Source organism: Macrotis lagotis, chromosome X, assembly GCF_037893015.1.
Source record: "Macrotis lagotis isolate mMagLag1 chromosome X, bilby.v1.9.chrom.fasta, whole genome shotgun sequence".
Taxonomy (NCBI): domain Eukaryota; kingdom Metazoa; phylum Chordata; class Mammalia; order Peramelemorphia; family Peramelidae; genus Macrotis; species Macrotis lagotis.
In genome coordinates, this window is record NC_133666.1 from 223,484,417 (window position 1) to 223,497,625 (window position 13,209).

At 32.4% G+C, this 13,209-nt stretch overlaps 1 non-coding gene across 1 annotated transcript; it reads left to right on the forward strand.

Moving 5' to 3' along the window:
• Nucleotides 1-12,505: 12,505 nt before the first annotated feature.
• Nucleotides 12,506-12,610, forward strand: LOC141503779 (U6 spliceosomal RNA). The gene has a single exon (XR_012473090.1). It is a non-coding gene; the product is annotated as a U6 spliceosomal RNA (small nuclear RNA).
• Nucleotides 12,611-13,209: the final 599 nt, after the last annotated feature.

Here is a 13,209-nt window from a genome sequence, read left to right on the forward strand (position 1 = left end):
TTCAGAGGGGCTGAGGTAGGTTTCCTGTAAAGAGATGAAAGTAAAGACTTAAAGGAAGTCAGGGAAGTTCAGTAGGTGGAGGTGAGGAGGGAGAGCATTCCAGGAATGAAGGATAATCAGAGAAAATACCTAGAGCTGAGAAAAAAAAAACAAATAAACAAAAAAAACCTTTAATTTATTTTTAGATCAAACTTTGACTTTTCTTAAATAAAAATTTTCTGTTTTTAAAATTAATGCAAGGAAAACATTTGCTGCTGGAGAATTCCTGCTCCAGCATACCTTTGGGTCACCCATTTTCTTGAAGCCATCCCAGGTCACTACTTAAAGTAATGTGTATGCCTACAATCTCACTACATGTTCTGTTTCAATCTGCTACTGATACTGCATCTGTCAAACAACCAAAAGACCTGACCCAGTTGTACTGAGTAAGCCCTACAGATTATTTGTCAGCCAGATTCCATAACCCAATATTTGTTTTTTTTATTTAATTGGTATGCAAATGGGGCAACTAGACAGCATTTGTGCTCGATACAGTTGTCACTTCAAATTCTGGTAACATTCATTATCCTGCTTACAGATGTTTTTTCCACACCTAACATCTGCCAATACTACCTAAACCCCAGGAAGTCGACAAACCTGTGCAAACTTCTTCTCTGGGTGTATCTCTCTCTGTGTTATCTGTTCCATGCACACTAATTTTGTGCATCTGAGGTCCCTGTTTGCCAGAATTATGCCTGCTTCCTAACACCTCTGCCTCCAGAGCTTTAGATTTGAAATTGAACAGACACAAAGCCAATTTATCATAGGATGACATGTGTCATGTTCCTGGTATTACCAGAGGAACCTACTGTATGCACTGTATTTATCCTTTTGTTGTCAACATGGACCAAGTCAGCAAAGACCAGAATAGGTAGGTATTAGATTTGTAAATGTGATATACATTTAAGGGATGTGATTTTTAAATACCACTGCTTACAAATATGGAGCTATATTATTCTGCTTAAGACCAGATTTCCTTTGTCAAATAACCATTCATCACACAGGAGCACAACATATTCAAATATGTGCATCAAATACAAATATAATGGAATGAATTCCTTCAAAGATTAAAAAAAAGCAACCCTCAATCAAAGTGACAATTTATCTTTTTTTCTATCTCTTCCATCTTTATATAAATCATCATCATGCTTAATGATGGTTTTATCATGTATACAAAGCACATCCACATTACACAGATTTCATAAACAATAAATATAAATATCAAACAGTACCACAAATACATCTTTCAAGAGCTAATATATGTACTTTTTAATATACTAATGATGCATCTCTCACTTTGTTTTGTAGATCAAACAAGGGACAGAAACTTACAGGGATTGTAATATTTCAATAAGCCTAATAGCTAAAAGGGAAAAGCTTTTCATTTGAATCATGTTTAATCTGAAGCTGATAACTTAAGGGCAAAACTTTAAATTCTGTACTTGGGCATGGAATGACATCCTCTTACCAGCTTCTACAAATATTTATATTTTATCAAGAACCAATATTTGCATGTGAAAACTAAGCACCTAGCCACTCATTTCCATATGCATTTCATTGGGTAAGAGGAAATAAGAAGTTCTATTTCAATTGCCTCCATGGATGGCATTCAAAGGTAATCAATCAATCAATAAACATTCAATAATAATTGCTCACATTGGATTACACAGTGCTTCACAAATGAAATCTCATTTGACCCTCACAACAAACCTGTGGAGCTAGGTGCTGTTATTACGTTTATTGTTTCAGATAAGGAAACTAAATCTGAGAGAAATTAAGTGACTTTTACAAGGTCACACATCTTATAAATGTCTAAAGTAGAACTGTAACTTAGCTCTTTTGCACTTCAAATCCTTCCTGCTCCCTAGCTGCCTGCTGTGTTCCAAATACTACATTAGAGCACTGGGAATGCAAATACAATGAATTAAATAACCCTTGAAGTGAAAAGTAAATACACTGAGAATACTAGCATTTTTATGGAGGATCTTTGGGCTTGATGGTTAAACTAAATCTCACATAAAAATCAATGTTCTAAAAATGTGAGTATAAGGGCATTGGTAAGACATAAGCCCTACCCATTTCAGTTTCTGAATCAAGAAGAAGGCAATATATGTCCAGTTATCTTGATGAAGAATGAACATAATGGAATTAAAGTTGCATCAGTGAAGAGAAAACTATTTCTGAATCTAGGATGCAAATTTGGTGTAGGTGTGTGTGTGTATTCAAATATACATATATGCATAAAACAAGATGCTCTCAGAAAAACCTAGAAAGGCTTATATGAACTATGCAAGATAAAATGAGTAGAATCAAGAGAACATTATAAACATAACAGTAACATTGTAAGATGATCAACTGTGAACAACTTAGCTATTCTCAGCAATACAATGATTCAAGATAACTGTTGGACTTATGATGGAAAATGCTCTCCATTCCCAGAGAAAGAACTGAAGGCATCTGAATACAGATCAAATCATACTGTTTTTTATTTTCTTATTTTTCTTGGGATTTTGGTGTGGTCTATGTTTTCTTTGGCAACATGACTAATGTGGAAATATATTTTACGTAACTTCACATGTATAACTATATCAAATTTCTTGCCTTCACAGGTATGTGGGAAGAGAATGTATTTGGAATTTAAAATTTTAAAAATTAAAATTGAAAATCGTTTTACATGTAATTGGGAAAAAACAAAATACTATATATGATTTTTTTTAAAAAAAGAATAAGTTATTGAAAAATGAATTCATATATAAACAGGCCTGGTGGTAGCAAAAAGTACTTCCTTTCCTTCCTTGAATTCCTAAGGTCAACGCTTCGTGACCCTACCAAACAGAACTTCCTTACCTTGTGGTCTTCTCTTACTTTGGGATCATGAAACAAGTTTTCATAGGTAAAGATTAGGAAAAAGTGCATTTCATGATATTTTTATTAGACAATTGTTTTCCTGAACCCTCAGGCTCCCAGTATTGATCCATTGCTATCAAACTCACATAGCTTAACATTTATTACTGATATCAGGGAGTCCTGTGTAGGACAAACAAAATATATTCCAACTCTAATTATAGGGTTTCAAAGGAAGATGGCAAGAAGATTAGTCATTTTATCTCATTTTAGAGATTATTTTGTCCTCTAACTTATCTATATATATTTTATGTTTGTATATTTATTAATTTTTTTTATATGTTTCTTTTTCAAAAGACTGATAGCTCCTTGAGAGGGACCATTTTCTGTCTGTCATTCTATACCCAGCTTTTAGCACAGTGCCTGGAAAAAAAGTACATATTAAGTCAAGGTGTGACAATCTTTCATATGAAATACAAGGAAAATATCAAACATTTGAAAATATTCATAAGTGTTTGTGCCTCACACATTAATATGAAGAGCTCCAGTGTAGAATTACCCGTTCTATATCAATGCAAATCTACTCAGTCAACTTAAAGTCTTACAGAGTTATCTGAGAGTTTAACAGATTTGCCTAGGGCTAACATTTATATATCAGAGATGGCAATTGAACTCAAGTCTACTTGATTCTGAGATCAACCTTGTATCTACTCTTCATAAAACAAATGTAATCTCCCTCCTCTATCCCTCCCCAAAAAACTACATTCATTGCATCTCATCTCATTTCACTGTTTCCTAAACTACTAAGCTTTAACTGAATTTTAATGTTTCTCCTTTCACCAATCCAGTGCTGATCAACTCTGGAGCTGCATTTATTCCCCTAATACTTTCAAGAAAGAATTAATTTATTATGAAAAAGGGGGAAACCTTGTTCTTACTACATAAATGCATTCAGTAACAATAGAAAAATATATTTTTACTTTAAACTCATAAACATTGACTTTGAAGAGATTAACTATTGGATCAATAAATTAGAAATTGATTGCAAATAATCCTCCAGCAGAACTAAACAAAATGCATTAGTTTAAATGGAAAAACGACTTACTTCTTTTTGGCTGAATGAAGCCTGAAAACAAACAGGAAAGTGAAAGCACATTATACCAGGGAATTCTGCATAAACAATTTGATACCATCTAATACTTTAAAACTGCAGGTCCACAAGCCTTTTCATTCTTATGAAACATGTTAGGATCAATGGTTGCTGATGAGCAATATTTAAATGAATCTCTAAATGGCTACAATAAAAAATTTTAGTTGACTCAACCCCTGCTGCTCTGGGCTATAAAGTTATGAGTTCTATTTACATGAATGCATGTATGGCTGTTGGACTTGGCAGGAGTTTCTCAAGCTTGGTATTCGGAATGTATCTATTCCAAATGAACTGAACATCGGGTTGTAGCAAGCATGTTACTTCAGGCTGGGATAAAGCAGCATGCTAGCCTCATGTACATGATACAAAGAGCATAAGAGAGATAAATATGAATGGCTGCTCTTAACCCTCTTTATGAGCAGAAAGTTGCACAGAGCGTGGCTGGAATTGGAAGAACGTGGTAATTCTACCTGACGCTGGCTCTAGGAAAAGCCACTAAATGAACTAAAACACAAGGAACATGAGAAACAAGCAAGATGAATTAGAAGTGTATATAAACCGAGAAGGTTATTGGTCTAGAGGGGATAACTGAAGCCTGATGGGAGCACTTTCTTAATTGGAAAGTCAACACAGATGGGTACAATCTGTACAGGAGTGATAGGAATAGAAGAAAATTTGGAATGGTAATATATATGAAACACATTTATAACGTGAGTGAGATAGGAGAGGATAGCAAGTAGTATATTATACTTAGGTTAAACTTCAGGGAATGGAAAATACAGAATACAAAAAATCAGGTTTAGATACAGGCTAAAAGTAGTGTTGGGGGAAGGGATAGAATAAAAGATTGTGGGGAAAGGACAAAAAAAGGGACATAAACAATTCTGAAACTTCTATACAATTTGTCAAATATTAGTACGCAAAAAGAATTCAAAATACACAGATTCTTACTGGGCTACAAATTAACCCAGCATGGAGTAACAAATATAGAGTCAATGTGTAATCCAGAATCAAGAGGAAACTAATCTGAATAGAATGAGAATTTGATCTAACTTTTATAATGTGACAAAATCATAAAAGAACAAAGGAATATTGCTGTCATGAGACAAGAGACAGAAAGGGAGGAAGAGAGATGACAGAGACAAGCAAAAAAACAGACAAAAAAAGAGACAGAGACAAATATCATTTGCATATTTTATGTTGTCTCCCCCAATGAACCATGTGCTCCTTAGGAAGAGGGGCTTTAATTCCTTTAGCTTTAATTCCTTAGCAAAGTGACACATAGTAGGCGATTCATTTTTTATTGGCTCACTAGTGACTAGAGACTACCACACTAATATGAAAAAGAAAGTATGATACAGAATTACTCATTGTTTTTAATTTTAGAGGAATGAGATTTTGAAATTACAGAATCACTCCAGAGTATTAGAACATTTATGTAGCATTTTAAGATTTGCAAAAAACTTTACATACATTATATCATTGATCCTCACAAAACTCTATGAGTTTTTTTATGAGTACTATTTTTAATTCCCCTTTTACATATGAAAAAGCTAAATATAGGTTATTATTTGCCTAGTATTGCACTGAGCCTGAGGCAGCTTTCAAACTCAGAATTTCCTTATACCAGGTACAATATTCTATCTACTACGCAACAGTGTCTCACTAGAATACAACACTCTATAGATAGACCACATCAGATTACAATCCTTTCCTAAAAGAACATTTCAAGCCAGAAGCATCATCACATGTCTGGAGGCCAAGAAAAATCTGCTTTGCTTTTTAAGGAATAAATGAAATCTGTAAGAGATTTGTCTGGTTTTTTTTTAATCATTTAACAGGAATCAATTAAAGTAAAAAAGAGAAGAATGTGATAACACTATGAAATAGGGTTAGACATTTAAAAGGAAAGAGTGAACTTGGGGAAAAAATACCAGTAGCTAGAAAGAAGACATGTATCAAATAATAAAATGTAATTGATTTCTGTAGTTTTTTGTAAGAAAAATATTTATTTGTAATATTTGTATATAACACAAACTTTGTAAAGTATTTATCAATGAAAGGAGGAAAATTCAAATCAGATTCATGTTTAAAAAATAACAGAACTGAAAACCAGTTCAAGTTACATAAAATGACAATCTAAGAACAAGTTTTTTTCTTAAGTATCAGTGATGTTTTATAGTGGCCTAGGCATAACTTACATTCTTTGTGAGTTATATTAATATTGATTAATATCTAAAATATTGAGGAGATAAGATAAACATACATGAATCAAAAAAGAAGTTATAAAATCTATGTAAATTTATACACAAAAAATACAATATTTTCTAGGATACAAACTGGAAACTAGTTCAGAGAAGTGAAAAATCCCTATGGGTTGAACAGTTGAGTATTCAAATGGATATGTGAACATCCAGGTCATATGAACAACAAGATAGAGAAGCAGACAATTTTTTTGATCCCCATGACTCTTCAGACCTCTCTAAAACAGAAATTATGTACCAAAGATAAAGCGACATCAGTTGTTTCCGTGGTCTACTACATCCAGAATCTAAAACAAAAACCCATGAACTAAGGTGCTCTGACCCTGAGTTCATTGGGTCAACTCCCCCATCTCCCATTCTACCAGAAGTGAGGCTAGACTAGCAGTCACAAGGACATGAAACACACAACAAAATTCCCATATCCCAGATACAAAAAAGTAAAGGACAACCTAGAAAAAAAAGTAGTAATTAAATTAAAAGAAAATATACATACCCTACAAGTAAAACATGGATTTCAAAAACAGAATACTTACAAAGAACCTAAGGATCATGTATCTTTGAGAAGAACACAACAGAGGAAAAGAAACACCTTTACACTATGATGGAAATAATAGAAGATAACTGTTCAGAACTTCTGAATATAGAAAATGAAATTCCAATTGAAAGAATTCACAGATCAGCTCTGGGCGGCAAAAAAAACCAAAGGTTGCGAATTCTGAGACACATAACAATTAAATTTGACAATTCATTTCAGAAACAACAAATTCCTCAAACCACCAAGAGAAAGACCTTTAAATACAAAGTAAAAGACATTTACCTAATGAAAGGAAGGAATAGAATGTGTTTTAAAATTAAATGAATTCAGGTTGGGGCATGCAATGACCTACCTTGAACTTAATCATATGGTTAAAAATAAAAAAAAGAGTAGTCAGTAATAATGAAAAATTTGAAACATATTTAGAAAGAAAAGTAGAACTGAAGAGATTATTTACAACTCAAACACCCCAAACAATGAAAATGATGGAAGGAGAAAACAATGCAGCAGTCAAGAGCTAACAGCAAAAGAGGGATAGTAAAGAGACCAGTAAGAAACTTCTTTCTAAATGTTCACAAGGAGACTGAGTGGAAGGCCGAAAACTATCAGATCTACATTGAAGCAGAAGACGGGATATTTTGGACTGAATCTGGTGATACCCATTTTATGGGATTACATAACAATTTAGAAGGGTACAGGAAAGAAGAGAAAGGAAGGAAGAAGACAGAGTGGAGTATGTGATATGCTAAGGTCAAATCAAGGGCTAGCAATGAGACAAAGGTGACCTTTGTGGTTTTAGAAAGAAAAGAGCTTACTGGGGAATAGAGGAAGAGGAGGAGGACGGAAGGAAGGAAGGAATGACTAGTTGAAGGATAGGAGAGGAAAAAAGGAATTTACTTGACTAAGAGGGAAAAGGGGGGGGAGAAGAATTATGTAGCCAAAGTGTTGTTATTCACCCTTTGTACTCGAAGAGGATCCATAGCATTACAATGTTGGGGTCAAGGATCAGTGTGTTTGATTTTGGTCAGTTCAATATACACTCAGAAAGTTCTACCACAGGTTGAATACAATTAATTTAAACATTTGAGATGGAAATGTCTCTAGATTTGAGCATTTCACATTTCCTTTGATGCCCCACATTAAAGAAAGCATACCATGCTGGGCAGTCTTGTGCCAGCATCTCCCACGAATCATAATTGACACTAAAATTCTTCAGAGAGACTTTGAGAGTGTCCTTGTTTCATTTCTGATCTCTGTTGTGAGCACTTGCTTTGTACAAGTTTTCCATAAGTCTTTTAGATAAAGAAACATTTGGCATTAGGGCTACAATCCATCAAATTTGTGCTTTCCTACAGTAGAGTTTCAATACTCAGCAATTTAGCTCAAGAAAGGAATTCAGTGTCCAATTCCTCATCTTACTTTGTAATCTTCAGAATCTTCCTGAGACAACTCAAGTAAAGCAAGAGAAAAGCAAGAGAAAAAAATAGAACCAAAAACAAAATCCCAAAGGAAAAGGAGTAACAAGCAAAAAGAGGGGATCAGAGATAAGGGAAAGACAGCCAGTAGAAACAGGTTCACCTAAAAAAAAAAACTAAGGTAAAGTACCAACAGAAATGGGGAGTAACATAACTTGGAAAAAACTTGATATCAAATAGAAATATAATTTAATTAATTCCACAGCTTCCTCCAGCTATACTAATTGTAATCAATCCATGCTTACATACCCAACCTTTCCATGCCTCCCATAAGTTTGCCTCAGGAAATATACCAAACAATCTAACAGCCCTCCTCATTTTCTCCTAGCCTTACAAAGATACCAATAGACCTGTCCAGTACATATCTGTCACCCCTGTTTTTGTCATGTAAGTAGTCCATTGCTTCTTCTTTCTTAGAGTTCTTTGATAGCATATTTCTGTTCATTTCCTAAAATTTTTTTTATTTATTTAGATTTATCTAGTTCTGAGAGGGGAAAGTTGAGTTTCCCCAGTAATAAAGTTAACTTATGCTTTAGAAAGTTGAATGCTATATCATTTAGTACATAAATCTTTAGTATTTTTTTTCTTTTGTATCATGACCATTGAGAAGTTATATTCCTTTTTTAACTTCATTCAGTTTTCTACAAAGATCTATTATATATCTAATTTTTCTAAAATTCTATTCATTTCCTACAGAAAAATCGATCATGTATTAAAGCATAAAAACCTCACAATCATATGCAGAAAGGTAGGGAAAAAAATCAATCCTTCTTAGACAATGACGCAAAAATTGCAAGTAATACAGACTCATGGAAAGATAGATTAAAATTAATTAGGAAAAGCAATCTTAAAATAATGAATAGGTCAAACAAGTTATAGAAAAAATTAAAAATTTCATCAAAGAAAATGACAGCAATGAGACAACATATCAAATTTTATGGGATGCAGCCAAAACAGTGCTTGGGGGAAATTCCTATCTTTAAATGCTAATATCACTAAAATAAAGAAAGAGCAGATCAATGAAATGGACAAGCAGCTAAAAAAGCAAGAAAAATAACAAATTAAAATTCCCTAATTAAACACCAAATTAAAAATTTTGAAAAATCAAAGGAAAGACTAATAAAACTGAAAGTAAGAAAAACATTGGGCTAATTAGCAAAACTAATAGCTGGTTTACGAGAAAAAAACAATAAAACCATTCATTTAATTTTTAAAAAGAAAGCTAAATTATAAGTATCAAAAAAAAAAGAAAAAGTAAATTCCCCACCAATGAAGAAGAAATTAAAGCAATGATTAGGTGATACTTTGCACAATTGTTTGCCAACAAATCTAAATATCTAAATGAAATCAATGAATATTTATAAAAATATAAGTTGCCCAGATTATCCAAAGAGAAAATAAGGTTCTTAAATAAAGCTATTTTAGAAAAAAAGAACTGGAACAATCAATGAATTTCCAAAGGAAAATAATCCCCAGGGTCAGATAAATTCCTAATTGAGTTCTACCAGACATTTGAGGAACAATTAATTCCAATGCTAAATAAACTTTTTTGGGAAATTAGGCAAAGGAGTCCTACCAGGTTCCTTTGATGACACAAATATGGTGACGATACCTATACCAGAAAGAGTAAAACAGAAAAAATAAAACTATAGACCAATTTCCCTAATGAATATTAATGCAAAAATTTTAAATAAAATGCTGTCAAGGAGATTTCAGCAATTTATCAACGGGATCATACAGAATGACCAGGCGGGATTCATTTCAGGAATACAGGGCTGGTTCAATATTATGAAAACTATCAGCATAATTGAACATATCAATGACAAAACCAACAGAAATGATATGATTATCTCAAAAGATACAGAAAAAGCTTTTGAAAAATACAGCACCCATTCCTTTTAACAAACACTAGAGAGCAGAGGAATAAATGACACTTTCCTTAATATGATAAGTGGTATCCATCTAAATAAACTCACATAAATCATTAGCATATATATGTGTCTACATGTATGCATGTATATCTATACCCACATATGTGTATACAATGTATATGTATGCAGATATATATACATACATATTTACATAAAGAGAAATTCCACTTAAAAATAAATGTAGGCAATATAAGATACTTGGGAAGCCATCTGCCAAGACAAAACCTGGAACTATAGGAATACAATCACGAAACACTTTGTTCAAATAAAATTAAATCTAAACAAGTGGAAAAATATCAATCGCTCGTGTATAGACCAATTCAATGTAACAAAAGTGACAATTCTACCTAAAAGAACTTATTCAGTGCCTTACCAAACAAACTGCCTCCAAAACCCCTTTTTTTTATAGAACTACTAAAAATAATTTTAAAATTCCTCTGGAAGAACAAAAAGACAAGAATATCAAGAAAATTAATTTTAAAAGTACAAAGGAAAGTTGCTTAGCTGTTCCAGATCTCAAAGTATATTATAAAATGGCAGTCATCAAAACTCTGTTTGATCAGTAGAATAGATAGGTCTTAAAGATAAGAGTAATAAATGACCATAATAATCTAGTGTTTGACAAAATCCAAAGATCCTTCTGGAATAAGAACTAACTATATCACAAAAACTGCTGGCAAAACTGAAAAATGATATGGCTGAAACTAGATATAGATTAACATCTCACACTGAACACCAAGATAAAGTCAAAATGGTTACATGATTTGGACACAAAGGATGATTCCATAAACAAATTAGGAGAGTAAGGAATTTTACCTGCAAGATCTATGGAGAAGAAAAAAACTTTTGACCAAACAAGAGATAGAGAGCATTACAAGTTATAAAGTAGATACATAAATAATTTTGATTATATTGGATCAAAAGGATTTTGCACAAACAAAACTAATGAAACCAAGATTAAAAAGCAGAAAGCTGTGAAAAAAATTTACAGCAAGTGTCTCTGATAATCTCTATTTTACATATATATGCATATATATATATATACACAACTGAGTCACATTTATAAGAGAAGTCATTACTCAATTCATAAATGGCCACTGTATGAACAGGAATTTTTCAGATGAAGAAATCAAAGCTATCTATTGTCATATAAAAATATCTTAAATCACTATTTATTAGGGAAATGCAAATTAAAACAATTCTGAGGTTTCATTTCTTACCCATCAAATAGGCTAATAAGACAGAAAAGGGAAAAGATAAATGTTAAAGGGAGAATATTTGGACCTCATAAAATGTTTTTAAATGAATGTCAAAATGTCTTTGGACAAATTTTTAAATGAAATTGGAAAAATTAAAATACTATTTTTAAAAATAGGAATTAAAAAAAGCTAAACCTGTCAAAATAGCCTGATGAGAATGTATTATACATATGACACCCCACACTGCAAAGAAGTGGGAGCAAAGTTTCTTCTTTTATGTCTTCTTAGGAGCTAAGTCTGGTCGTTTTCATTTCATAATATTAAGTTTTGATTGTTTTGTTGCTATTTACATTTACATTGCCATTCACTGTTAGTATTTTCTTAGTTCTCCTTATTTTATTTTGGGCCAGTTCATAGAAGTCTATGTTCCACTGCTCTTGCATTATTCATAGTTTCTCATAATAAAGTAATATTTCATTACATTAACATATCACAAATTTTCATCCATTACCTAGGCTATGAGTATCTACCTTGTTCCCAGTTTTTTGCCATAAAAAGGTATTGTATATGAGGCCTTTTTCTTGTTATTGATCACTCTGTGATTGATCACTCTTAGTGGAAGCTCTCGGTCAAAGGGTATTCATATTTTAGTCACTTCCTTTGCACAATTCCAAATTGGCTTCCATAACAGTTAAACAAATTCACAAACCCACCATTAATGTATTAATTTGTCCACAACAACCCCAACTTTGATTATGTCCTTTTTTTTGTCTTCCTTGCAAGTTTACTAAATATAGTTTAAAAACTCAAGATTATAGGGCATCTAGGATGGTATGGTAATAGAGCACTGGACCTGGAAACGGGGACCTGAGTTCAAATCCAGCCTCAGACATTTAATAATTGCCTAGTTGTTTGTCTTTGGGCAAGTGACTAAACTCCATTGCCTTGCCAAAAAAAAAAAAAGACTGATCCTCAAGATTATTTTGAAATGCATGTTTCTTGTTGTTATTTTACTTCAATAAAATAGAGCACTTTAGTTTTACAAAACTCTTTCCAATGAATTATCTAGTACTCACTTAGGCAGCACATATACAAAAATCAAAATGAAACAAAATTTAGCATGACCCCCTTTGCAAGGATGACACACAAATTTGTGAAGCTTACAATATATTCTGTAATTTCATTCCTACAATATAATAAAAAATATTAAATGACTTGCCCACAGTCACAGAGCTAGTAAGTGAATGAGGGGTATTCAAATTTGTGTCCCTTACTCCAAATCTAATTCTGTATCCACTGCACCAGTATTTAATTATTTGAAGCCTTCTTGCATTCTTTCATGTTAATATTCCCCATCTTCTTTTGAGAACTACTGTTAACATAAACTTTGACCACTTAAAATGATGCATTTTTGATGGAACATTTTAAAATATATAAGCCTAATCACATTTAAACAAGTTATTAAGGATGCTCTTTGAATAGTTTAATATTAGGGATTGTCAACTCTGTTAAATTATTTTGCATATGTTGCAACCCTTTGGTTATAAATATCCATTTACATATGGCTTAGTTCAGTTACAAATTGGCCAAACCCTCTAAATATTAGACATGCCAAGGAAAATTATTATTCATCACTTGGATTTTTTAATCATTTTCATTAAAATTTTTTCTTGAATTAAAAATAATGGGCCTGAAATAATTTAAAGCATTATTGCTATTTAATAAATCATTTTAGTTGAAAACATTGTAATTATTTTATAGATAGATTACAC